The sequence below is a fragment of the Sus scrofa genome, chromosome 2 (genome assembly GCF_054392235.1).
Source record: "Sus scrofa isolate SSC_HxYL_T2T_F1_AM1 chromosome 2, Sscrofa_HxYL_maternal_Yorkshire_Landrace_v2.0, whole genome shotgun sequence".
Classification (NCBI taxonomy): domain Eukaryota; kingdom Metazoa; phylum Chordata; class Mammalia; order Artiodactyla; family Suidae; genus Sus; species Sus scrofa.
In genome coordinates, this window is record NC_139384.1 from 51,409,677 (window position 1) to 51,437,186 (window position 27,510).

General features: G+C 42.9%; 1 protein-coding gene and 1 long non-coding RNA gene across 3 annotated transcripts in view; one reads left to right on the forward strand and one right to left on the reverse strand.

Annotated features, from left to right (window-relative positions):
- The window catches only part of GALNT18 (polypeptide N-acetylgalactosaminyltransferase 18), a 488,883-nt gene that overhangs the window by 426,759 nt on the left and 34,614 nt on the right, over nucleotides 1-27,510 (forward strand). The window lies entirely within an intron of this gene.
- Nucleotides 1-27,510, reverse strand: part of LOC106509423 (uncharacterized) — a 193,437-nt gene that overhangs the window by 23,166 nt on the left and 142,761 nt on the right. Inside the window, exons 6-8 of one of the 2 annotated variants that reach the window (XR_014837280.1) lie at nucleotides 26,958-27,061; nucleotides 22,366-22,447; nucleotides 19,436-19,551 (exon numbers count right to left, since the gene is read on the reverse strand). This is a non-coding gene — a long non-coding RNA (uncharacterized LOC106509423). Of the gene's footprint in view, nucleotides 1-17,881; nucleotides 19,552-22,365; nucleotides 22,448-26,957; nucleotides 27,062-27,510 lie in introns of those variants that run through there. The other variant, XR_014837281.1, reaches the window with a different exon arrangement.

Below are 27,510 nucleotides of genomic sequence, written 5' to 3' on the forward strand. Positions count from 1 at the left end.
TTCCTTCCGCTGCTACTGTTTTAAAGTTTTTTGTCAGGCAGGAACGAAACAGTTCTTTCTTCTGTGCTTATCAGGTGGGCCTTCCTCATAGATGTTGTTATCCCCACTCAACAACAGAGTAAACCGAGGCTCCCAGAGGGCACACGAATCATGCAGCAAGTGCGGGGCAGAGCGAGCATCTGGAGCAAGAGTTACTGTACCCGGGGTGCCCCGTGCACGTCCCTGGATCCCAATACTCTGGGTGTATGTTTGGGCCTCATTTCAGCTGAAGAGTCTGCAGACTTCAGGTCTAGACTCTTGCCCCATTCTCCGGGGAAGGAGAGCAGGTATCAGGGCCAGAGTGCAGGTTCTAATGGTCAGGCTCATGTTTCTGGATTCTTCCTGTTGAAATTCAGTGGTCATCCTGGGAGGCTGAAAGCCAATGAGCCAAGATGTTTGGGGGTCGAAAATGGGAAGTAGGACCATGAATGGGGAGAGTCCCAGTAATAAAATCATCATGGCCAATGCCCAGGAGGTAACGTCCCCCTGCAGCCTCCAACAGGGGACCAGGCTGTTCTGATTCCTGACTCTCCCCACAAGAACAATCTCAGACCCTACTGGTACCTTCTCAAGAATTTGGAATGAATAACACGTTTTGTGAAGTTTATGCAGGTGTATGTGCATAATATACCTGTACATGTATATCCATATGTAGATATGTAGATACAAATTTATACAGAGAATAGGCATTTGATTTATTCATTGGTCCATTCATTCATATTTATTTATTTTTCCATTTCTGAACTTATTTATTCACCTGTATTTTCATTTATTTAATCATTCATTTATTCATTTGCTCATTCAGGAATCTGTCGAATTGATCATTAATTTAACAGACCTTTCCTGAACACCTACTATGTGTCAAGTACTGTATCATGTTAGAAATACAGAATTCAATATGTCCGAGTTCCAGTCGTGGCTCAGCGGTAACGAACCTGACTAGTATCCATGAGGACGCGGGTTCAACCCTTGGCCTCACTCAGTGGACTAAGGAACTAGTGGTGCCATGAGCTGCGGTGTAGATCACAGATGAGGCTCAGATCTGATGTTGCAGTGGCTGCGGCGCTTAGGCCAGCAGCTGTAGCTCTGATTTGACCCCTAGCCTGAGAACCTCCATATGCTGTAGGCGCTGCCCTAAGACAAAAGAAAAAAAAAAAAAAAGAATTCAATAAGTCAAAATCTTTCTTCTTAAGGAACTTGCTGACTAAAGGATCAGATAGCCATTTATATACATAATTGCATTACGCTGTTTTAGGTTCACAGTAGATGTATGAACAGTGCATTTGGGGAGTTTAAAATTGTTTATTCCTGCTTAGAAGTGAGGGGGAATCCTGACAGGAGAAAGAGTTTATTGAGCAAAGAGGGTGGGAGCAAGCACCAAGTAGAACCATGTGAAACCCACGGCTCCCATAATTCCTAGTTCACATTTGTCTCAAAGAGTCATGAATCCTGTGCTCCAGGAGGGATTACATGGGCAGATAAGAAGACAAAACATTCTTCACTTAGCTGCCCACTTCTGCCTGCCACCAGAAGATGGAGGTGATGGTTTTCAATTTTTCAGGAACTGCTCTGAAGTGAGAAGGATGTGGTCCCCTAAGCATTGGAGAGTGGCCTCCTAGGTTAGAGCCCAGACCTCGTGACCTGTCACCCTGAAGTGTCTCTGACAATCCTCGGTCACCACAGACACAAACCACTGGAATGCAGACAGAGATTCACTCTAAACACTAAAAAGGGTATTATTTGCAGGGAGCCAATACTGCCTACCACTTCGATGTGGAAATTTCCCAGCCTCTCTCTAAGGGACCCATAAGGACTTATTCTCAATTTATGTAGTCTCTTTCCTCCAAATAGCTTTATAAATTTTTAATCAAAATTGTATTTTAGAAACTGAAAACTACTTGATTTCTACCAGACTGTCATATTTGAAAGGAATTTTATGAAACCCAAATGGGATTTTTTTAAAAATGCCTATATTTCTTCTTCTTCAAGTGGGTTTCCAACCAAGGCTTTCAGATCATCTTGCCTTTTTCAAAAAGGACCTTTTCTATACAATGTCAAATCCAGAAATGTGACATTCAGTAAGTGACATTCCATTTTAATTCACTTTGACAAAATAATGAACTCTATTTGTAGGAGCAATAGGAGCCTCATCTGACAAGGAAACGTCTCTGGAGTCTTGCTATAAATGAAAAAAAGCACTATTCTGTTTTTTTTTTTTTTTTTCCTGATAAAACGGCAAGTCTGAGATTTTGGAGAAACCTTTGCAGAAATGATGGAAGATGTCTAGGAATCGGTAGGAAGTCCTCTCCATAATTGCATGTCCTACCATTGTCAGTCACGTTTGGATTTCTGGTGTGAGCTGGCACACGTATCGTCCTTCAGATATGGATTGCCCACCCTGTGACCGATGTCCAGTGCCTGGGACAGCAAAGCCTCTTAACATCAGGGCAGCCTCAGTGTCCTGGTTTCTTTCCTCTCCTTGGGACACACATGGAACGGGCCAGATGAGGATCCACAAGAGGCTGGGATTAGCAACCCCAAGGCAGGACCCCTGGATTTATATCCAGCTCGTAACCCACATCAGGGCTTCCAGAGAGGAAGAAAAGCCCCTTCACAGCCTCTGGGTGTTTTGTTTTGTTTTGTTTTCCTGTCTTTTTGCCTTTACTAGAGCCGCTCCCGTGGCATATGGAGGTTTCCAGGCTAGGGGTTGAATTGGAGCTGTAGCCGCCGGCCTACACCACAGCCACAGCAACAGGGGATCCGAGCCGCGTCTGCGACCTACACCACAGCTCATGGCAACGCCGGATCGTTAACCCATTGAGCAAGGCCAGGGACCGAACCCACAACCTCATGGTTCCTAGTCAGATTCGTTAACCACTGGGCCACAGTGGGAACTCCAGCCTCTGGGTTTTGAACTGTTTATGTTTAATACATCTCATTGGTCATTTAAAAAAACCAAAATCCTGAAGTGGAGGGGGGAGGGGCTAACGTTCAAGATGAGCCTAGGAAACATATGTTTTTAGGGAAGGCCACCGAGAGGTCCTAGAGAAATGAGGTTGGGACTTTAGTCCTAATGGGACTCCTGCAAAAGAAGGGCACAAAGGCTGCTCAGCTTCTCAGGGGAGGGAGCAGGCAGCTCGCTTCAAAGCAGGAGCTGAAGGCAAGTGCCCTAGCTCTGGATGCTGACTATCACAAAAAGAGATGCACCTTATTTTTATTTTTTATTTGAAAAATACATTTAAAATAATAAAACCATGCACAAAAAGGTTTAAAAGTATAAAGTTTTAAAATTATTAAAGTTACCAACAACCCAATCAAAAAATGGGCAAAAGACCTGAATAGACATTTCCCTAAAGAACATATACAGACGGCCAACAGGCACATGAAAAAATGCTCAACATCACTGATTATTAGAGAAATGCAAATTAAACCTATGATGAGTTACCACCTCACACTGGTCAGAATGGCCATCATTAACAAGTCCACAAATAACAAATGCTGGAGAGGATGTGGAGAAAAGGGAACCCTCCTTCACTGTTGGTGGGAATGAAAATCTGGTACAACCACTATGGAGATCACTATGGAGGTATCTCAGAAAACTCAATATAAAATTACCATATGACCCAGCAATCCCACTCCTGGGCATATATCCAGACAAAACCTTCTTTGAAAAAAGACACATGCCTCCCTATGTTCATTGCAGCATTATTCACAGTAGCCAAGACATGGAAACACCCTAACTGTCTGTCGACAGATGAATGGATTAAGAAGATGTGGTATATATACACAATGGAATACTACTCAGCCATAAAAAAAACAAAATCATGCCATTTGCAGCAACACGGATGCAATGAGAGACTCTCATACTAGATGAAGTAAGTCAAAAAAAGAAAGATAAATATCATATGATATCACATATCTCAATCTAATATACAGCACAAAAGAACCTATCAACAAAAAGAAACAAACTCATGGACATGGAAAACAGACTTGTGGTTGCCAAGGGGGAAGGGAGGGAGAGGGAGTGGGATGGACTGGGAGTTTGGGGCTAATAGATGCAAACTATTGTATTTGGAGTGAAAAAGCAATCAAATCCTGCTGTATAGCACAAAGAGCTATATCCAGTCACTTGTGATAGAACATGATAGAAGATAATGTGAGAAAAAAATATATATATGTATATATGACTGGGTCACTTTGCTGTACAGCAGAAATTGAAAGAACATTGTAAATCAACTATAATAGAAAAAATAAAAATATTTTTAAAAATTACTTGACAAGATCATAGGTTTTAAAACATTGAATAGAATAATCTTATGCAAAAAATAAAATAAAATTATTAAAGTTGGAAATGAAATTCCTTTCCTCTCTCCTAACACCAATCTCCCCTTTGCCATGATAACCCTTGTCTATCCTTCCTAACATTTTCTGCCTACAGACGAAAGATACAGATGGAGATATCTTTTCATTTTACTCGCAAAATAGAACACATGCCATGTATATTGGTCCACATGACTTTTTTTCCCTTAGTAACATAACTTTACATGCCAGTATATACAAAATTAGAGTGTTTTTCATCATTATTATTACTATAACTGTCATGTGCATTCTGATTCTATCCCTGGGGAACCTGTTTTAAGTTCCTCGAGGAAGGCTTGTAAAGCAGAAGGGAGTCTTGAGTCCAGGTGGCTTATTAGACAAGACTGTGGGAACAAGGACCACGGTAATTATTAGGTAGATCTCTGATTACCACTCTAGGCTCTGGCCAAACAAGATTAATACAGAATGGGAATGTTATTGTCTGATATCCCTTTTATTTGAAAGTCCAATTAAAAGACCATAGCTGGAGTTCCCATCGTGGCTCAGTGGTAACGAACCCGACTAATATCCATGAGGATGAGGGTTCGATACCTGGCCTCACTCAGTGGGTTAAACAATCCAGCATTGCTGTGAGCTGTGGTGTAGGTAGATCTCAGAGATGGCTCGGATCTGGCATTGCTGTGGCTGTGGTGTAGGCCAGTGGCTACAGCTCCAATATGACCCCTAGCCTGGGAACTTCCATGTGCTGCAGGTGCAGCTCTAAAAACATACAAAAAGAAAGATACTATAGCAGATATTCTTTTAAGAAGACAAACACTGATGTGGAAGGAACCTAAGTGTCCATCACCAGACAATGGATAAAGAGATGTGCTATGTATATATATACACAATGGAAAATTAGCCATAGAAAAGAAAAATATTGACATTTGCAACAACATGGATGAACCTGGAGGGTGTTATACTTAGTGAAATAAGTTAGAGAAAGATTAATACTGTATTATCATTTATATGTGTAATCTAAAAAATAAAACGAACTAGTGAATATAACAAAAAAGAAACAGACACAGATACAGAGAAGAAACTCGTGGTTACCAGTGGGGAGAGGGAAGGGAGGAGGGGCAGGATAGGCATAGAGGATTAAGAGGTATGAACTACCGTGTATAAAATAAATAAGCCATAAGGATATATCGTACAACACAAGGGACATAGTCAATATTTTATAGTAACTATAAATGGAGTATAACCTCTAAAAATTGTGAGTCACTCCATTGCACACCTGAAACTTATGTAAGATTGTAAATCAACTGTACCTCAAAGAAAAAAAAAGTAAAAGGAAGAATGCCAGTGTCCTTTTTGGTGGATTATTTGAAGGTCCTTTCATCTGTCTGAGGATGAGGGAAGTAATATGACTGGCTCCTAGTTTCCCCGAATAGAATTACTTTTTTGTTGTCTTTAAATATAATCTATTCCAGTAGTATAATCAGCAATAGTCAAATTCATATAAATCATATTTCTTTTTTTTATATCTTTTTTTTTTTTGTCTTTTGTTGTTGTTGTTGTTATTTCTTGGGCCGCTCCCGCGGCATATGGAGGTTCCCAGGCTAGGGGTCGAATTGGAGCTGTAGCCACCAGCCTACGCCAGAGCCACAGCAACTCGGGATCCGAGCCGCATCTGCAACCTACACCACAGCTCACGGCAACGCCGGATCATTAACCCACTGAGCAAGGGCAGGGACCGAACCCGCAACCTCATGGTTCCTAATCGGATTCGTTAACCACTGCGCCACGACGGGAACTCCATATAAATCATATTTCAAGTCACTAAAATATAGTATTTTCCTTGAGTGTTTAAGGATTTTGTTTATTTTATCATGAAATATTTTTATCATCATCATAATATATGGCAAACAATAATGCAAATATTCTTGAACCTATTCTCTATTTAAGAAATAAAATATTACCTACACCGTTAAAGCTTTCTTTCCCAAGTTGCTTTTTCCTGCATCCCACATACTTCCTGTATCCAGAGAGAATCATTGCACTGAATTCTGTGATTATCATTCCCTTGTTTTTCTTTAGACCCATCATCCCCCCAACCCCCCAGACATCAAAATCACCGAGGAGAGTTTTTTTCAAACTACTGTGCAGTTTGATTCTGTTTTGGACTTTTTCTCTCTCCTTTTGGAAATCATATAGAGCAGCACAGAATGAATGCGGAGGGAGATGCAGAGAAAAAGAAAAATGCAAGCACCAAACAGAGAAAACCCACAAACTCCCAGTTATACTTAAATAACCCCCAAACCAGGTATGACCAGCTGATTCCTGTGGGAATTCTCATAAGAGAAAGAGATGGAAGAAGCCAGGAAAAACGAGAGCCTAATGAGCAGAACCCAGATCATCAACAAAGAAATGCATTCCCAGAAGGAGAGGATAATTACCCTGGGGGGACTTCTGTGAGCCGGGCTAAGAAGGAACAGAGAGAACATGTCCCAAGAGGACCCAGGAATGGCAGAGCTCAGAAAGCACAAACAAACATACTTTTGATGGCAGGGGCCAATAAAGAAACAGAGGAAAACAAGGTTGGCTCTAGAAGCCCTTCTGAGTCAGTTTAGGTGCAGAGGGACAGAACAAGTAAGCTTGCACAGTGGTGCCACATTTCAAGGAAGTGATCCAGCGCCTTAATAGCAGAAAAGAAAGTCCTTGCATTGCAAAGCCTGGAGGTTTTCCATATCTTCTCTCATCTCATCTTAGAACCCTCTCCCACATATGCACAGAGCAACTGTCTGCAGCTCGTTGGTCCAGAAATTCATGTAATTCAATGACTAACAAATACCAAGTAGGTACAGGACCCATCCAAATACTCACAAAGATGACACACATTCAAAGACTAGAAAAGCTTGCCTGCAGGTGAAGAAAACTCAGCGCATAAATATTATAAACAAATGTTCCATCATAATATTTTAAAACTTGATGCAGGCAGTGATGTTTTAAAAAGATAAAAACATCAGAAGGACAAGAATTCTGGATTGACATATGCACATTACTATATGCAAAATACATAGGTAACAGGATCTACTTATAGCACAGGGTAATTGACTTTATACTGTGTAATAACCTATATGCGGAAAGAATCTGGAAAGGAATGGACATATGTATATGTATAACTGATTTACTTTGCTGTACACCTGAACCTAATACAACTTTCTAAGTCAACTATACTCCAAAAAAATTTATTTTAAAAGATAATATATATAATTCAGAAACAAATAAAAAAGAATACAAGAATTCAGGGAAGAATTCATAAATCAAAATAGAAACACCCCCCCCGAAAGAAAAGACACTACAGATAACACAGAAGATGCCTGCAAATGACAAAAAAAAAAAAAAGACTAAAAATCCAACATATCTATAATTGGTATCTCGAAAGAAGAAGACCAAAACTATGAGACATGATAAATTATTAAAATATGATTCAAGAAGATTTTCCTAAAGCAAGATTGAATTTATTTATTTATTTATTTATTTATTTATTTATATTTTTTGTCTTTTTAGGGCCGTACCCACAGCATATGGAGGTTCCCAGGCTAGGGGTCCTATCAGAGCTGTAGCTGCCAGCCTACACCACAGCCACAGCAATGTGGGATCCGAGCCATGTCTGTGACTGCTGTAGCTGCCAGTCTACACCACAGCCACAGCAATGTGGGATCTGAGCCGTGTCCGTGGCCTACACCACAGCTCGCAGCAACACCGGATCCTTAAACCACTGAGCGAGGCCAGGGATCAAACCTGCGTCCTCATGGATGCTAGTCAGATTTGTGAACCACTGAGCCACGATGGAAACTCCTAAGATTGAATTTAAATATTGAAAGGTCAAAGGACAAATCACATACTAGGGAAAACTGATTCCAAATGATCATAACTGAGACATATCCTAATAAAATTGTTTATAATTTAAAGATAAAGGATTTTTTGAGTAGCCAAGCACAATGGTCAAATCACTTGTAAAGGAAATAAACCAGGCTGGCATCAAACTTCCCCACAGCATCTTTTTTTTTTTTTTTTTTTTTTTTTTTTTTTTTTTTTTTTTTTCATTTTTGGCCCCCCTGCGCCATATGGAGCTTCTGGGCCAGGGATCAGGTCCAAACCACCACAGTCGCAAAGTCACAGCTCCGCGAGGCCAGATCCCTAACCCACTGTGCTGGGCAAGGGATTGAACCTGTGTCCCAGTGTTCCCAAGGGGCTGTTGATCCCATTGCACCACAGCAGGAGCTCCCCCACAGCACCAGTTAACACCAGTATAGTGAAACAACTTCTCGAAGATAATCAGGGAAAAGAAATTAGCGACAAAGACTTTATATCCAGACAAACTGCCTTTCAAGCCTAAAAGCTAATGGTTTAAACATGAAAGAACTCTGGGAATATTGGTCTCATGAGACTTTCTTGAGGAAAATAGTACAATGTGGCTGAATTTCATGTGTCAACTGAGTCACAGGGTGCACCGATATAGGGTCAAAAATTATTCTAGGTGTGTCTGTAAGAGTGGTTTTGGATGGGATTAAAGTTTTAATCAGTAAGAGGGAAAAAAAATAGAGTTCCTATTGTGGCTCAGAGGGTTAAGAACCTGACGAGTACCCAGAGGATGTGAGTTCGATCCCTGGCCTCACTCAGTGGGTTAAGGATCTGGTGTTGCCACAAGCTGCAGTTTAGCTTGCAGATGCAGCTTGGATCCGGTGTTGCTATGGTTATGGGGGAGGCTGGCAATTGCAGCTCTGATTTGACCCCTAGCCTGGGAACTTCCATATGGTGCAGGTGCTGCTGTAAAAAGAAAAAAAATAAATAAATAAAGACAATGTTTGAATCAGTAGACTGAGTGAAGCAGACTGCCCTCCCCAGTGTGGGTGGACCACAGCCAATCAGTTGAAGACATGAAAAGAACAAAATGCCCTTCCCCCAGATAAGAGGGAACTCCTCCTGCCTGACTATGGAGATGGAACATTGCCTTTGGATCCCAAGTGAAACATTGTCTCTTCTTGGCTCTCAAGTCTGCCAGCTTTTGAGCTGGAACTATATACCATGCGCTCTACTGGGTTTCCAGCTTGTCAACTGCAGATGACAAGGAGGGACTTTCAGCCACCATAATTGTGTGAGCCAATTCCTTATACTAAATCTCTTTCTGTGCATGTGTGTGTGTGTGTGTGTGTGTGTGTGTGTGTGTGTGTGAGTGTGTGTATACATCCTGTTGGTTCTGTTCCTCTGGAGAACCCAGACCATTAGAGAATGCACTCTTGTCAAACAAGAGATGACTGGAAGAAACCAGGCAAAAAGAATACCAGTGAACATAAAATATATTTAACAGTAGACCCAAATACCAGCAAAGGTGGAAGTAAAGGTGACAAAATAGAACATAAATTGTATACACTCTGACGGACTTAGAGATGAAAGGAGAAAGGTGGAATGTGGTAGAATGAAAATAAGTGAATGTATTACTTCATTCCTAATAGCCAAGAGTCAATAGTTACCATTCACAACCAACAGAAAAGGGCAGTTCCCAAGTCAGGCAATAGACTTGGGAGGCTTTAGGATGAACAAAGCTGTAGAATGAAGACTGGACTTGAGTTAAAGTCTCAGCTCTGCTGTCTGATTTTTTTTTTTTTTTTTGGTCTTTTTGCCTTTTTCTGGGGCCACTCCCGCAGCATATGGAGGTTCTCAGGCTAGGGGTCGAATTGGAGCTGTAGCCACTGGCCTACGCCAGAGCCACAGCAACGTGGGATCCAAGCCGAGTCTGCAACCTACACCACAGCTCATGGCAACGCTGGATCCTTAACCTACTGAGCAAGGCCAGGGACCAAACCGCAATCTCATGGTTCCTAGTTGGATTCGTTAACCACCACGCCACGACAGGAACTCCTCTGCTGTCTGATTTTAAGCAATGATATTTATCTGGACCACGGAGAGGTGGATACCATCCTGAAATGATTATGCTTTGGAAACTTGCAAAAGGCAGCTTTGGGGCACCCTTGCTGTTTGTGTTGAGGAGTCATGCCTTCTCTCATTATAGGCAAGAGCTGAGGGCTTGACTGGTTTTCTATGGTGCTAAGCTCTGTGTAGAAGTTTATTCTGAGAATGTAAGAAACCACATTTCTCTCAGAGGGTTCCCTACTCAGAGGGTTTGATCCCCCGGCTAGAGAATCCCAAGGCTTTTTCTGATTTCTTCTAGCTGCTCCCTGCCTCATTGCTATTTTTTTTTTTCTTTTTATGGATGTATGGAAGTTCCCAGGCTAGGGGTTGCATCAGAGCTGCAGTTGCTGGCCGATGTCAGAGCCACAGCAACACAGGATCCCAGCTGCATCTGTGACCTATGCCCCAGCTTGCACACCAGATCCTTACCTACTGAGCAAAGCCAGAGATCAAACCCACATCCTCACAGAGACAACATCAGGTCCTTACCCACTGAGCCATGATGGGAACTCCCTCATTGCTATTTTTTAAATCTCTCATTATAAACATTTAAAAATTGTTTTTATGTAAAGGTATTTCTCTAATCTTATTGTTTTTATGATTTTACATATTTTTACCTTTACAGTTTTAATTTTTAATTTTCTTATTCCTTAAATCTCATCTACTTGCACTTTTTTTCACTTTTACCTGATGCTTTTGCCTTTTTATCTTAATCTTTCCTCTCATTTACTTTTATATTTTTAACCTTTTATTTTGTTGGTTTATAGCCTTTTACATTTTCTTTTCGCTCTCATACACTTTATTCTACTGTTATCCTGAAGTTTCTAACCTTTTGACTTTATTGTGATTTATATTCTATTAAAAATATATATTTTGGGGTTCCCATTGTGGGTCAGCAGAAACGAATCTGACTAGGAACCATGAGGATGCAGGTTCAATCCCTGGCCTCGCTCAGTGGGTTAACGATCCGATGTTGCTATAAGCTGTGGTGTAGGTTGCAAATGAGGCTCGGATCCCCCGTTGCTGTGGCTGTGGTGTAGGCTGGTGGCTATAGCTCCGATTCAACCCCTAGCCTGGGAACCTCCACATGCCCCAGGTGCAGCCCTAAAACAAACAAAAATGTATATTGCTTTTTGACTTGTTTTATTTATTTATTTATTTATTTTGCCTTTTTTTTTTTTTTTTAGGGCTGCACCTGCGTCATATGGAGGTTCCCAGGCTAGGGGTCTATCGAAGCTACAGCTGCTAGCCTACACCAGAGCCACAACAATGCCAGATCTGAGCCACGTCTGCGACCTACACCACAGCTCATGGCAACGCCGGATCCTTAACCCACTGAGTGAGGCCAGGGATCGAACCCGCAACCTCATGGTTTCTAGTCAGATTCGTTTCCGCTGCACCGCAATGGGAACTCCACTTTTTGACTTGTTTTAATCTTCTGTCTATACCCTCAGGATTGCAGTAATCTTGTTCACTTTTCCTTCTTCTTATTTATATCTGTTATAATTGTCGTTTCTTTTACAATCGCCAGTTTGAACTCATTGCTATAGCTGTGATAGCAAAAGAAAAGCTCACCGTAAGAGGTTGGGCCCCTTCTTCCTGGCATTTGCTTGAAAGCCTCACCCTTTTCCTCCCAGGGATACCCCTGCCTATTAGGGGTAAGAAGTAGGGTCTCTTTTCTACCCCATCCCCTGAAAACCCAGAAAGCTCCCCAGTTCCCTCTCCCCCAGAATGCTAATTCTCTCTGTACAACCTGATGCATATTTGATTGAGGAAACTTTGTTGCTGCCTACACCTCATACCCTCCCCAAAGGTTTTAAATCCTTCATCTTCAAGTCAGTGAGACCCTGCTAGGACCGGTTTCCATCCAGGGGGCTATTAAACTTTGCTTTTAAGCCTCAAGGGAGATGTTTTCTCTCTGGCTTCCTACCAAGCAGAATACTGATTACGTAAATACACTCCTCTCGTGTTGTATCCTAGGATATAAGGTGCTTAGTCACCTAGTTTGTGGTTAAACAATAACCCCAAGGAAGTCGGAAAACGCACCGATGACTCCTCATCTTATGCTAAGCCCCCCGCAGCTGTAACTGAGCCAGGCCAGGATAACTAGCAATGGGAACAGCCTAGAAAATAATTATAGGAGGTATGCATTTGGTGATTGAGGGCCCAGAAACTTAATTTCCACAACGCTACAAAGTTCAATTATTCAAGCCTTGTAGATCCCAGGCCACTTTCTGACTGAGGCCTGGTAATGATCTCTCATTTTATACAGTTGATTAAAACAAAGGCCTCCAAGCTAAATAAAACACCTGAACAAAATTTCCTGTGCCCCAGCTGCTCAAGGATGGTCTCAAGGGTCTGCTTTTGAATTTGAGCCTGTTATAAAAACTCAGGGCATGATGTTCACACATAGTATTTGATCAATAAGTATTTGCTGGAATAATTTAAAAAAATGACTCAGAAAGTGGTGTCTCCCATTTTAAAAGTATTCCCTTTACATTCACAATTATTAGATATTTCATCTAAATGTGTGTTGGTAGCCTTTTTGTTTTGCAATCAAAAGTTAAACCTGGAATTCCTGTTGTGGCTCAGTGGAAACACATCTGACTAGCATCCATGAGGATGTAGATTCAATCCCTGGCCTTGCTCAGTGGGTTAAGGATCCAGCATTCCTGTGAGCTGTGGTATGGGTCACAGATATGGCTCCGATCCTGTGTCGCTGTGGCTGTGGTGTAGGCCGGCAGCTGCAGCTCTGATTGGACCCCAAGCTTGGGAATCTGTTAAGAATCATAGAAGATAGTTGGTGGTATTTGACATTTCTTTGGCCTTTGTGGACAAGGGTTACATGGCCTCAATGTGGTCCTGCTCATGTTCCTCTGCAGTCCTTCCTGTAGAAGGTCAGATAGTAAATATTTTAGGCTGTGTGCGCCATACAGCCTGTATTGCAACTACTTGACTGTCACTGTAGCATAAAAGCAGCCATAGATAATACAGAAGCAAATAAGCATGATGGTGTTCCAGGAAAACCTTATCTATGGATGCTGCCATTTGAATTTCCTATCATTTTTGGTCACTCCCATGGCATGCAGAAGTTCCCAGGCCAGGGATCAAACTCGTACCACAGCAGTAACAAGAGTTACAGCAGTGACAACACCAGATCCTTAACCCACTGAGCCACCAGGGAACTCCTCATAACATTATGTATCACGAAATAGTTCTTCCAATTTTTTTCAACCAGTTAAAGTATGCAAAAGAACATTCTTACAAGGACAAATAAAAACAGGCTATGGACCAGATTTGGATTATGGATGGTGGATTGTGGTGATTTAGGAACTACCCAATAAAAATATTCTTTTGATAAATCAGATGGCATTTCCCAAAGAGATAAACAGGTATTTATCCTGGCCTGCCTTCTCTCTAATCAACACCTCAAAGTCTTACTACTCCTCTTCTGTGAACAGGCTATCAGGATATCACCCTTTGTTATACAAACTTGAAAGGGGGTATTTCTTTATTGGTAGATGCCATAGTCCAGTGTCATGAGCCAAGAATGACCTTGATAGATGACTTACCTACTATTTAATTAATGTCATAAAGAAGGACTACAGATCAAATGCTTCTGAAAACAAAGTCATCATTTTTTGGTAGCTAGCCTCCAACATTAAACTGACTTATGGTCAATAACCCTTAGGAACAAGTTAACTAATTCAGTCACATAGTCATATATTTTGCAAACAATTTAGCTTAGAGATGGTGCCGGGATATATTTCTCAAGGTTAAATGTTCCATGGGTGTTTACCGAGATGTTTTATGAACAAGATGGGTATTTGGCCCCACCTGTTTTAAATTTTTTCCAAGCAGAAATTATTGCTGTTTGTGCTCAGATGGAGAATTTTGGGGGCTTCATTGCCCTTTTGTCTGTGCACTGGAGTGCATCCTGAATGCTTTCTGAGGAGCGTCTTGGCCCCCTTTCAACCTTTCTCTTTGCTTTCTATTCATACATGTGTCCTTGCCAGGCTCCTCAGCCTTCCTCTGAGGACACCAATCCTGATCCTGGCAGCCAACTCTTATGGCAGATTCGCCTCATGCTCAAGTCGGCAACCTGGCAAGCTGTACCACCTGCCAGGTGCCCATAAAGGAGACTGACTACCTGTAAAGCCCAGTGGGGAGATTCCTTTATGATAGAGAATCATCAAAAAGATGGTCAGTCTGTGAATACGTCTCTTCCAGTGCCTCTGAAATTTTGGGGGGCTCAGAGCCACCACTGACCTGATGGAAATGAGTCCCTCTCCTGGGCAGGAAAAAAGTTGCTTTAAAATTCAGGAGTCTTAGCATAAACATCTGTTCTAAATATTCTCAAATCTATTCCAAGATGGAGCCAGGCAGCAAGATGCTTTGCATCATCCCATGGACGTGCTTTTCGGGATGGTACTTTGGGATCATTCATCAGCTCACATTCAGGGCCACCTCGGTATCTGCTATGAGGCTATCGCTGAGCACATATGTCCTGCAAAGGAGGATCTATGCAAGGGACTTCTCTCTGTGGCCTCAGTACCATTCCCATACGTCTCTTAACGACCTGTTTTTGTTTGGCTTATTCTTTATTTTTAGTTCTACCTACTATGACTAAGGTAACTGAGGGCTCTCAACCCTGGGCATACTTGAGAATCACAGGGGAGCATTTCCAACATCAAGATGCCAGCTCAGGGCAATTAAATCAAGTCTCTGGGGTGGGGCCTGGGAGTATATTTCAGAAGCTCCCCAGTGTCCGGAGCTTGTGTAGCCGGGGTTGAGAACACCTGATTCTTTTTTTTTTTTTTTTGTCTTTTGTCTTTTGAGGGCCGCACCCACAGCATATGGAGATTCCCAGGCTAGGGGTCTAATCCCAGCTGCTGGCCTAGACCAGAGCCACAGCAACATCAGATCTGAGCCTCATCTGTGGCTCACAGCAACATCTCACAGCAATGCCGGATCTTTAACCCACTGAGCGAGGCCAGGGAATCGAACCTACAACCTCATGGTTCTAGTCAGATTCATTTCCACTGAGCCACGATGGGATCTCCTTTTTTTTTTTTTTTTTTGGAGAACACCTGCTCTTGATGCTTCATCCTCCTTGGCATTTGCTGGCTGCTAGCAGAAAATGGACAGGGTCACATGGCTGTACTGGTACTTCCCCCTCTCTCCTGACATCATACCAGCCTTCACTACAATGACACATTTTCAATATGTCATTTGTTGACACACTGTCCATTTGTTGACACATTTTAATGGGCTGCTATCTCGTTGCAGTGTTGGAACTATAGATAACCTACTTGAGCTGATTTTAGTTGGAAACTATAGATAACCTACTTGAGCTAGCTTAAGCTACAAAGATTAGGAGGCAGGCATTGTAATAATACAGGATCATCTCATGGACATGGGGGAGGAAGTGCAGTGGGGCCAAGAACCAGGATTGAGAGAAATAGCAGAAACCAAGACATCCCCTCTCCCAATGTCTCTTCACCAAATGCCCTGTCATCTCCTTTCTTCTATGCCTCTATTTCTTTCTCCCTACCTCTGTAGACTCACTTTCTTTTCTTCTTTTGAAAGTGGGTCAGTTGACCTGGTCTTATTCAGCCAGTCAGTGGACAATGACTGCTGTCTCCAAGCCCCAAGTTCAAATTCTCAGGGGAAAGACTGCAAGTGGCCCCAGCTTGGGTCCGTCACTTCCACCAGGTCTGTCCACCCAGGGCCAATGGAGGAAGCCGAATGAAGTGCAAACGTGGCTTCCAAATCTGCCACTGCAACTGAGAGAGGCAGCTTTTAGAGGAAGGAAGTCATGGGTGAGGCAGATACTCCTAAAGATAACTCCAAAAGCAGTATTCCTGTAAGCTACTTTAAGCCCTTCTGGCAAAAGGACGGGTGCAAATGAACACATAGATGGGAAAGCTAAACGTGAATTACACTAGCATCTGAGAATTTGACCTCAGCATCTTTATAACAAAGGGAGACAGAAAAAACTTCCTTCAGAAGGCAAATAGGGCCAGTGTGCATTGAGGAAGCAGGAAATAATGAACATTTCCACATCTCCTGGAACACATTGGCCCCTGCAAAAGTCCCAAGTGAAGCCATTTCTAAACCTCACCCGAATAATGCACCTGTATGTGAAATCCATATCAGACATGATTCTGGAAAACCTTAGGCATTGCCCTTCATGGCTCTTGGCCTCACTTGCTAGCACTGCTTTGGAAAAATGTTGAAAGCAGAGAGAAGTAATTCCATGTGAACAGATATTGCTGTTCACCAGGCTTCTGTTCACACATCTGGTGATGCTCAGCATTGCTGCACCAATTTTGACAAATTTCAAAGTCACTGCAGCAGAATCAGAACTGGACAGGGCCTCATTTGTCAGGCTAACGTCAAGCAAGGCAAAATGAAGCTGGTAGTATTAGCTGTAGCAAACGTCCATCAGGAAATCATTTTTATTATGTAGCAATAATAAAACTAGCTGTCATTTTTTTTAACAGTTACTATGCCAGAACCTGTGCTACATCACTTTCCTTAATCCCAGCCATTTATACCATAGAATATAAGCTGAGATTTAATGAACTTTAAATTGAAGCGTAATGTACTTTTCTAGCTCACAGAGCGTTAATGTTGAGCTCAATGAATTTTCACAAACATACACATGTAACCAGCACCGAGGTCAAGAAACAGAACCTGACCAGTACCCCAAAGTCCCTTTTGTGGTCCCTTCCAGTTATTGTACCTTCCTGAGGATGACCAATGTCCAAGAGTATAGATTAGTTTTGTCTGTTTCTGTGCTCTATACAAATGGAATAATAAATAGATTTTCATTTGGGTCTGGCTTTTTTCACTCAAATTATTATGCTTTCTGAGTTTCATTATATTGTTGCATGGACTTATTCTCTACTTCTGTGCAATATTCCATTGTTTGAATGTCTCAATTTATTCTGACAGACACTTGAGTAACATCCATAGTGCTGCTTTGATCACTGTAGTACATATTGTTTGGTGAATGCATGAACACATGACTACCTGGTATGTAACTAGAAGTGAAGTAGCTGGGTCATAAGATATGCATATGCACAGGTTTATTAGACACTGACAGTTTATCAAAATAATTGTACCAATTTACACTCCTACCAACAGTGCAAGAGAATTCACTTTTGCTCACTAGCCTTGCTTTGGAATTTTCCATCTTCTTTTTAGTCATTTTGGTAGCTGTGTGATGGTACATTGTGGCTTTAATTTACATTTCCTTGATGATTCATGACGTTTAGTACATTTTCATGTGGTTGGTTTGGGGCTGTTTTTGTTTTTCTCTTTGTTGCTATTTGGATGTTCACTTGGTAAAGTGTCTATTAAAGCCTTTCTCATCAATTTTTCTATTGGGTTGTCCTTTTCTAACTGATTTGTAGGAGTTCTTTATATATTCTGGATACAAGTTCTTAATTAGATATATGTGTTGCAAATACCTTTTTACTCTGTGCATTCCCTTTTCCTCTGTTAATGATGTCTTTTGGAATACCAAAGTTCTTAAGTCTAATTTACTGATATATTCTTTTTTTTTGATTAGCAGTTTTTATGTCCTTTAAAAAAAAGTCACTTATTCAAGGATCATGAAGATATCATTCTATGCTTTCTCCTACAACTTTATTGTTTTATCTTTTATATTTAGAGACGCTAGCCATATATATTTGATTTTGTGCTTGGGGTAAAAAAAGAGGAGTAAATATACTATTTTTCCATATAATCAATTGAGAAATATTTACTTAACAAACAATCCTTCTTTTCCCATGCATTCCTTTAATAATAAATAATAATAATAAATCCTTTAATAATAAATATATGTGAGTCTGTTTCTGAGCTTTATTTTGCATGACTGGTAAGTGGTTCTATTCTTGTGATGGTGTCATGCTAAATTATAATAAATTAATAATGGATCTTATCTGGTAATGTAAGCGTTCCGATCTTCTTCTTCTTCGAGGTTGCCTAAGCTATTCTTTGCCTTTTGCATTCCCCTATGAATTTTGGAATCAGCTTATCAATTTTTACCAAAAATAACTTCCAGAATTTGACTGGCATTATACAATCTATAGTTGAATGGGGTGAGAACTGACATCTTGCAGTATTTTTTCCAATCCACGACCATGGTATATGCCTTCATTTATTTAGGTCTTCTTTAATTTCTCTCAATAATAGTTTGGGGCTGTACAACTTTCATTAGATTTAACCATAAAAATTGGTGTTTACTGACACTATTATAAATAGAATATTTTATTCTAATTTTTAATTTATTAGTTGCTGATAGAAATAAGGTGATGTTTGTATATTGACCTTATATCCAGCAACTTTGCTGATTATACTTATTAATTCTAGTAGTTTGTATATTCATTTTCTTAGTCTGCCATAAGAGATTACCACAAACTTGGTGGCTTAAAACAACAGAAATTGATTGTGTCATAGTTCTGGAGGCTAGAAATCCAAAATCAATTTTATTGGCTAAAACCAAGATGTTAGCAGGGCTATGATCCCACCAGAAGCTCTAGTGGAGAGTTTGTTCCTTGCTTCTTTCAACTTCTAGTGGCTCCTCTATTCCTTGTGCCCTTACCGCCCCCTCTGCCTCCATCTTTACACTGACTTCTCCTCCAGCCCTCACACTACAACCACTGCTGCTCCTACCCCAGGCAGGACACAGGGAGAATCAGGATACAGCCCACGCCCTACAGCACACACCCTACAGCATCTTGGGGTGGGGCTTGGCAGGTCCACATCTTGGCAGTGCATCTGTTGAATGGCCAGACAGAAGCCAAGCCTCTAGGGTACTGAGCCACTTCCTTAATCCAGGTACCAAGCTTGTCCTAACACATATGTTTAAAAATCTGCAGAGATCCATCTGCTGTGCTTTGGGGTGGTGAGCACATGGAAAGAGAAGATGCCTGGCTTGATGTCTCTAGCCTCCATCCCCAGCAGCTGCACAAGACCTCAGTACTAAGGATGGCAGGAGAGGTGGGTAGGAGGGCAAAGTGGGAAGTTCTCAGGCCAGAAAGAGCATGTATGTGACTTGTATCATGGGGAGGTGCCCCGGCCACCAATGAGGATGCGCATTCCATACCTGGAGGACCCATTAGCCAGTCTCTGCCTGGGGGATCCTTTCCTTCTTCTTCTACCTTCCTGAATCTGGCTCAGGCTTGTTTTTTCCAACAACTTAAGGCACTCGCTGGGGAGGAACTGTGAAATAATGATTGCATAATTTCAGCGATTCCACCTAGAAGTTATGTGCTCTTATATTTGCATTTAAAATTGCATTACACAACAAATAAATAGTAAAATGCATGCTGATAACTGAAAACTTTAATTTTTCTTAGAACAACATTAAATACCACCATGACAAGTGAGAGAAAGACCACAGAAGAAAGGGAAATGCTTTATCTCTAACAGGACTTTTTTTCTTGCTTTTTAATCTTGAGGTCCCACATTTTCATTTTGCCCTGAGCTTCACAAATTATGTAGTCAGCTCTGGTTACAACTTGCTCCTTGCATAAGCTTACGCTTGTGTAAGCCTGGCAGCTGACCCTGAAACCAATGGCTAGAACCCAGTCCCACAATAATGTTACTTTCTGTGAATGCCCCATGGTGACTCACAGCTCAAGACTGTATATTTCTCACTTGTCTGAATGCAAAATAAAAGTGGCTATTTTTATAGAACAAAAACTCATGGAAAATATGGAATTCAGCCCATCTCTATGCACTGCTGCACCTGAGACACTGAGCACACATAATAAATCTGTCTTTGGAAACTTGTTCCTTTGCAGTTTTGACACAGATAAATGACAAGTATTAAATCTTAAGGGAAAAGAACCAGCTGCCGTAGTTGTTGAATTACTGAGACATAAGCCTCCAGGCCTGCTGATTTGAAGTACCAGCCAGAGACCTCTTAGAAAAGGGTCCAGGTGAGCTGGGAGAATGTCAGAGGTGATCTCAGGATGCCCTGTCTTCTCCAACCCAGAGCAACTCAAGGTCACATCTAATATTCACTGGATCTGAACTTTGGAAGCCATTGGACTTTGACCGGTAAGAGGACTTTGTTGGGACAGATGCTACACTAAGCCAGAGGCTCAGAACTTAGATCACTGTCTAATAGAAATTGTCTTTAACCAGCATGGGTACCTGATGAAAGAGCAAAGACTGGCAACGGTCTTATGTGTTCACTGTTCTACACAATATTGTTGATAGGAGTCAAGGGTGAGAGTGGGCATAATTTTAGAATATTAGCACCAATCTTAGCTGGTAGATGATGCATTCCTCTATCATGGGGTTCCTCTGTCCCAGCATAGAGCTCCTTCAGGGGAGGGGCCTTGGCCTCTTTGGTTTTACATCCCTAGTGCTTCATACATTGCCCAGCTTGGAATGGAGGGTTCAGGGTACTTTTTTCTTAAATAAATTCAATCCAACTCCTCCATTCTTTTTTTTTTTTCTTTTTGTCATGGTGTGCAGCAGCTTCAGGTAGGATTTCAGTTCCCAGATCAGGGATTGAACTCGGACCACAGGGGTGAAAGTGCCAAATCCTAACAACTAGACCACCAGGGAACGTTCCAACCTCTCCATTCTTTTGATGAGGAAACCATGGACCATGCTTTGGGCGGTATTCCCCAAATAACACATCTACCTAAAGGCAAAGCCATGACTAGAACCAAAACCTTCTGATCCCCATGTGAGCTGTTTTTATTTCATCACACTTGGTGGGAAAAGTGGTACCATTTTATGGGAAGGTTACATATGCACCATATGGATGAGAAAGAATCTCCACAATGATGTGCTTCCCAGAATAGTAGCAGAAGTGATGTCAGGAGAAGGATGGAAATGCCAGAACTGGGCCCTGCCAACGGTGAAGGCTGCTGGTTGCTCTGAAATGGGAGTCCTGGGGTCCTGTTGTGGCTCAGTGGTGAATGAATCCGACGAGGAACCATGAGGTTGCGGATTTGATCCCTGGCCTTGCTCAGTGGGTTAAGGATCCGCCGTTGCCGTGAGCTGTGGTGTAGGTTGCAGACGTGGCTCAGATCCCAGGCTGCTGTGGCTCTGGCGTAGGCTGGCAGCTACAGCTCCAATTAGACCCCTAGCCTGGGAACCTCCATATGCTGCGGGAGTGGCCCTGGAAAAGGCAAAATGACAAAAAGAAAAAAGAAAAAAGAAAAGGGTGTCCCCAGGACCTCAGCTCAGGCGGACCTGCTCTTGGTCGCACCCAATCTTGGAGGCGAGAGCCCTTTGCAGAAAGATAACACCTACCGATAGGAAGAACCAGGCAACTTTCATCAGAGCTCTCTATGGATAAACTCATTTAGTCCTTCTAGCAAGCCAGGTGGGAGAGGGGCATTAGTCAATCCCATTGGATGGGAACTTTTTTTTTGTTGTTGTTGTTGTTGCTATTTCTTGGGCCGCTCAGCGGCATATGGAGGTTCCCAGGCTAGGGGTCGAATTGGAGCTGTAGCCACCAGCCTATGCCAGAGCCACAGCAACTTGGGATCCGAGCCGCGTCTGCAACCTACACCACAGCTCACGGCAACGGCGGATCCTTAACCCACTGAGCAAGGGCAGGGACCGAACCCGCAACCTCATGGTTCCTAGTCGGATTCGTTAACCACTGCGCCACGACGGGAACTCCCTGGATGGGAACTTTTGAGGACAATTTGCCCGAAAGAGGTAGAGTCAGTCCTCCAACCCAAGAGTCTGAGGCTTCCCTCTCAGCCTTTTTGCTCAGGTTAAGGGGAAGTCCTCCAGGAACAGAGCAAAGTCCTTGGGAAGGGTAAGTTCTGAGCCCCTCCTGTGGCAGCAGAAGCCCAGCACCAGCCTCTGGGAAGGTTCCTCCTAGGAGCACCTGGCAGCCCCAGTGCCATCCCTGGACTTCTTTCCCTGAAGTAATTGCCTGAACTCATAAGACTTGGAGCTTGGATCCCTGCCTCCATGAATACCTGTCATCTTATCATCCCTCCCATGGGATGGGCGCCCAGAGAGCCTGAGTTTCCTGGCATCCCATCTCCCACTTACGGGCTATGAACTTGGCAAGTCACATACAAGCTCCAGGCCTCAATATCCACAAACTGGATCCCAGCACTGCTTCTCAGGATGGCTGTAAAGAGAAAATGATAGACCCCTATAAGAGCACATTGTAAACTGTTTAGTGTTAGCTGATTCTCAACTCGTTCCTGTTTATTCAGGAACTTGAGGGTGTTTGAGAGCAGGATGTGGGAGTCAGGCAGATAAGGGAAGGGTACTGAATATTTCTCATTTTAGTTTCCACATCTGTAAAATGGGCACCATGGTAGTACCTACTCCAGGGACATTAGAAGGCATCTGCAAAATTATGCATAAAATTAATAGTAAAAAGTTGTGTGTCTTGGAGTTTCTGTTGTGACTCAGCAGGTTAGGAACCCAGCATAGTGTCCGTGCGGATGAGGCTTAGATCCCTGGCCTTGCTCAGTGGGTTAAGGATTCGGCATTGCCGAAAGTTGCAGCATAGATCACAGATGCAGCTCGGATCTAGCATAGCAATGACTGTGGCATAGGCCAGCAGCTGCAGCTTGTTTGATCCCTAGCTTAGGGAAATTCCATATGCCACAAGTACACTATAAAAAGAAGAAGAAAAAAACTTGTGTGTCTTTAAATAAATTAATATGTAATCGAATCACTGATTACAGACTTTTCAACTGGATACAGTTACAAACCACTGAAAAAGACAACATCCCCAGAGTTCTGTCGTGACATCCTGGCACAGCAGAAATGAATCCAACTAGCATCCATGAGGTTGCAGATTCAATCCGATCCCTGGCTTCAATGAGTGGGTCTGGGATCCGGCGCTGCGTGTAGGTCACAGATGCTGCTCGGATCTGGCACTGCTGTGGCTGTGGTGTAGGCCAGCAGCTGTGGCTCCGATTCGACCCTTAGCCTGGGAATGTCCATATGCTGTAGGTACAGCCCTAAAAAAAAAAAAAAAAAAAAAAAAGAGAGAGAGAGAATGTCCCTAAAGGGATTAGTTCTGTTTCTAGCACAGGGCTTATGCTCAATAAAAACAATTTGCTAAGGTATTGTTACTGTTACTGCCATTGGTAACTAGATTGCTATAGACCAGCCACTTGCAGCAGATCCAAACTTCTTATCTTTGACTAAGCCCAGCCTGACTCATAACATAACAGGGGAGCGGGACCTTCAGGTGTCTTCCTTTTGGTTCAGATGTGCCAGGTCCCTAAAGATAAGTTTGGTAGCCTGAGAAACTGGATGAAAAGCCCGAGGTGTCAAAAACCATGACCTGAGGTGTCTCTTGGGTCCTTGATGCTCAGAGTGTAGCCTGAGGACAGTCAGCCTCAGGTGTCTCCAAGAAGCGAGTGAGAAATGTAGGTCCTGCACCAGAACTTCTGAGTTGGAATCTTCACAAGCTCACAGTTGACTCCCAATCAGCAGCACGGCACTAGGACCCAGCGGAACTCTGCCAGGTTCAGCCAGGTCTGGTCCCGCTTATCAGAACGACTGGAATGACCGGGCTTTATCCCACTGCTCCAAAGCCAGCAGAGCTGATGACATGGGAATGCACAGATTCACCAGGGCCCTGCACTCAGACATGGCTCTGCCATTGCTGTCCTGAAATTCCTTTTTTTTTTTTTTTTTTTTTTTTTGCTTTTTAGGGCTGCACTGGTGGCATATGGAGGTTCACAGGCTAGAGGTCAAATCAGAGCAAAATGTGCCAGCCTACACTACAGCCCCAGCATCTCGGGATCTGAACCGGGTCTGCAACCTACACCACAGCTCATGGCAATGCCAGATACGTCACCCAATGAGCGAGGCCAGGAACTGAACCCCAATCCTCATGGTTACTAGTTGTGTTCGCTACCTCTGAGCCACAACTGGAACTTCCTAAAATTCTTTATTTCCCCAATACATTACTTTTTTTTCCTACTGTACAGCATGGTGACCTAGTTACACATACATGTATACATTCTTTTTTCTCACATTATCATGCTTCATCATAAGTAACTAAACATAGTTCCCACTGCTACACAGCAGGATCTCATTGCTAATCCATTCCAAAGGCTGTCCTCTGCATCTATTAACCCCAAGCACCCCATCCATCCCACTTCCTCCCCCTTCCTCTTGGCAACCACAAGTCTGTTCTCCAAGTCCATGATTTTCTTTTCTGTGGAAAGGTTCATTTGTGCTATATATTAGATTCCAGATATAAGTGATATCATATGGTATTTGTCTTTCTCCTTCTGACTCACTTCACTCAGTATGAGGGGCTCCAGTTCCATCCATGTTGCTGCAGGAACTCCCTAAAATTCTTAATAATTTAAGCAAGTGGCCTCAAGTTTTTATTTTGCACTGAGTCCCACAAATTAGGTAGTTGTGATGCTGGGGCCCCTGGGACCCTCTGGGACTAGAGCCTAGACTCTGCCTGGCTTTCCCTACCTTCCACCCCCCCACCTCAGACCCCACTTCCTGTGCCCCGGGTGCCACTTCTGCCAACACAGACACAGTCCTGACCCTGGCTGCAGCCCTGGCTAAGAGGAGAATTAAAGTGCGATTTAGTAGCACTTGCCATCCTGCCTGATCCAAAAAACCTGTCCTTCTGGAAGCAAGGATTTATTAGAACCATGCCTAAATCAACACACTTTAGTTATCACTTAGAGCTATCACTTCATTAGCCTTTAAATGCTTGATGCTGTGCCCTATTTTTACATAACACCTTATCTCATTAAATGTTCTCCATAGCCAATGAATTATAGATTACTTTCCCTGTTTAACAGAGGAGGAAAAAAAAAAACCCTCAAAAACATTAAATAATGTGCCCAAAGTCAAATAAAAGGTCAGAAATAAAATACGATATAGAAACATTAGTTTGTCTGAATCCACAGCACCTGGACTATGCTACCTCATTGTACCTGGTGGTCCTCCTCTATGTCTGAACCCAGTTCCCTCCCACCAGCACACCTGTCCAGAGGCTGAAACCCCTGACCACTTTGCACCCACTCCCTGGCCATCTTTCCCACCATTTTTCTTTCTTTCTTTCTTTCTTTCTTTCTTTCTTTCTTTCTTTCTTTCTTTCTTTCTTTCTTTCTTTCTTTCTTTCTTTCTTTCCTTTCTTCCTTCCTTCTCTCTCTTTCTTTCTTTCGTTTTTAGGGCCACATCTGCAAACTACACCACAGCTCATGGCGATGCCAGATCCTTAACCCACTGAGTGGGGCCAGGGATCAAACCCACAACGTCATGGTTTACTAGTCAGATGTGTTTCTGCCGCACCACAATGGGAACTCCTCATCCTTCCCACCATTTCTGCAGAGGCCCTGCTCTCCCAGTGTTGACCAGGGAAACATTTTACTGCAAACACATAAAGTGTCTGTGTAATAGTCTCTTGCAGCTGCTGTAACAAATTAGTCACAAACACGGTGTCTTCAAACAAGAGAAATTTATTCTCTCAGAGTTTTGAGTCTGCCAGTCCAAAATCCACATCATGGCACTGGAACTAAGGCACTGGCAGTGTCAGACTCTCCCACAGAGGCTTTCGGGAATATCTGCTCTGTGACTCGTCCAATTTCTGCTGGCTGCCAACTTTCCTTGGCTTGTAGCCATGTCACTCCAATCTTTAAGACCAACATTTTAAAGTTTCTCTTTGCTCAGACTTCACACTGCCTTCTCCTCTGTGTGTGTCAAAACTCCCTCTGCTTCCCTCTTTTTTGTGTTGTTTTTTGGTTTTTGGTTTTCTTTTTTCTTGCTTTTTAGGGCAGAGGGTGGGACATGTGGAAATTCCCAGGCTAGGGATTGAATTGGAGCCACAGCTATAGCCATGTGGGATTCGAGCCTCATCTGTGACCTGCACCACAGCTCACAGCAAGGCCTGATCCTTGACCTATGCAGCGAGGCCAGGGATTGAACACACATCCTCATGGATCCTAGTCGGATTCATTTCCACCACATCATAATGGGAACTCGCTCTGCTTCCCTCTTATAAAAATACCTATACTTGCACTTAAAGCTCACCTGGATAGTCTAGGATAATCTCCCATCTCAAGATCCCTTAACTTAATCTGCAAAGACCCTTTATTGCCATGTAAGATAATACCCACAGGTTCCAGCAACTAGGATGTAAGTATCTTTGGGAGGTCACTTTTCAGCTTGCCAGAATCTGCAGATATAACAATTGTTGAAGGAGGTGGATGGAAAAAGAAAATCTTCCCCCCATCCTCAAGAGGCTACTCTTCTGAGAGGCTTCTGAGCAGCACAGCCCCCCGCCCCTACCCTAAGAGAACCAGCTCCTGGCACTTAGCCACCACTGAGAGGAAAGAGAGATGTGGGGAGGAGGCAGCAGGGAACCCCTGGTTAAGGCCCTAGAGCTGAGGAGCCCAAGGATGGGTCTTCTAAGGACAGCAGAACTGGAAGTTAAGCTGTTCTCTAGAGCCTCTGCATTGCCCTCTTACCGAATTTTCCAGCTTTGCAGATAAAATATATGTGAAAACTTCTGCTCTGGGATCCTCATGTTTTCAAACACTGGCTAATAAACCTTCATATTCCCTTCTGTTGCTGTCACCCTTTTATCTCCTTTTATTTCTCAGTTGGAAATTCTGTCTCTGTTTCCCACTTCTTATGCCTACCTTCCTCTTCCTCCTTTCATGTTGGGAAAGCCATTTCCAACCTGGGAGACCCTGAGGGGTGACATCCAGGCACACTCGGAGGGAGGAAAGTGGATCACTGTTTCCTGGAAGAAGAGAGAAAGAGAATGACTTGAAAAATAGATGTCTTCCGATAGGCAAAACTCCTCAGGAGAAGCCTCAGCTCAGACCCAATCTATGCAGGATGGGGCTTGCCTACCTGATTAGCTGCCACTGTCAGCAGAAGCTTTAAGACTCAGGGCCTTTTATGGACCACAAAAGGAGGAGCTGGGAAGAATCAGGCCAGCTGTGGAATGACGTGCTCTTGTACATGCATGCACACATCCAGAAATAGTGACAGCATGATTGTGCAGGTGAGAGGTAAAGACATAACTACCAGCCCCTCCACATGGGACACTGGTGCAGCCTTAAACCAGGAGGCTGGGGCAAGTCTCTTCTGACTAACACTGTCCATGGATGTTGCTCTAGTCCTGCCCAGATGCTTCACATTCCTTTCTAAGCCAAAGTAGCCTGCTCGCCTACCTCCGGCACCAGG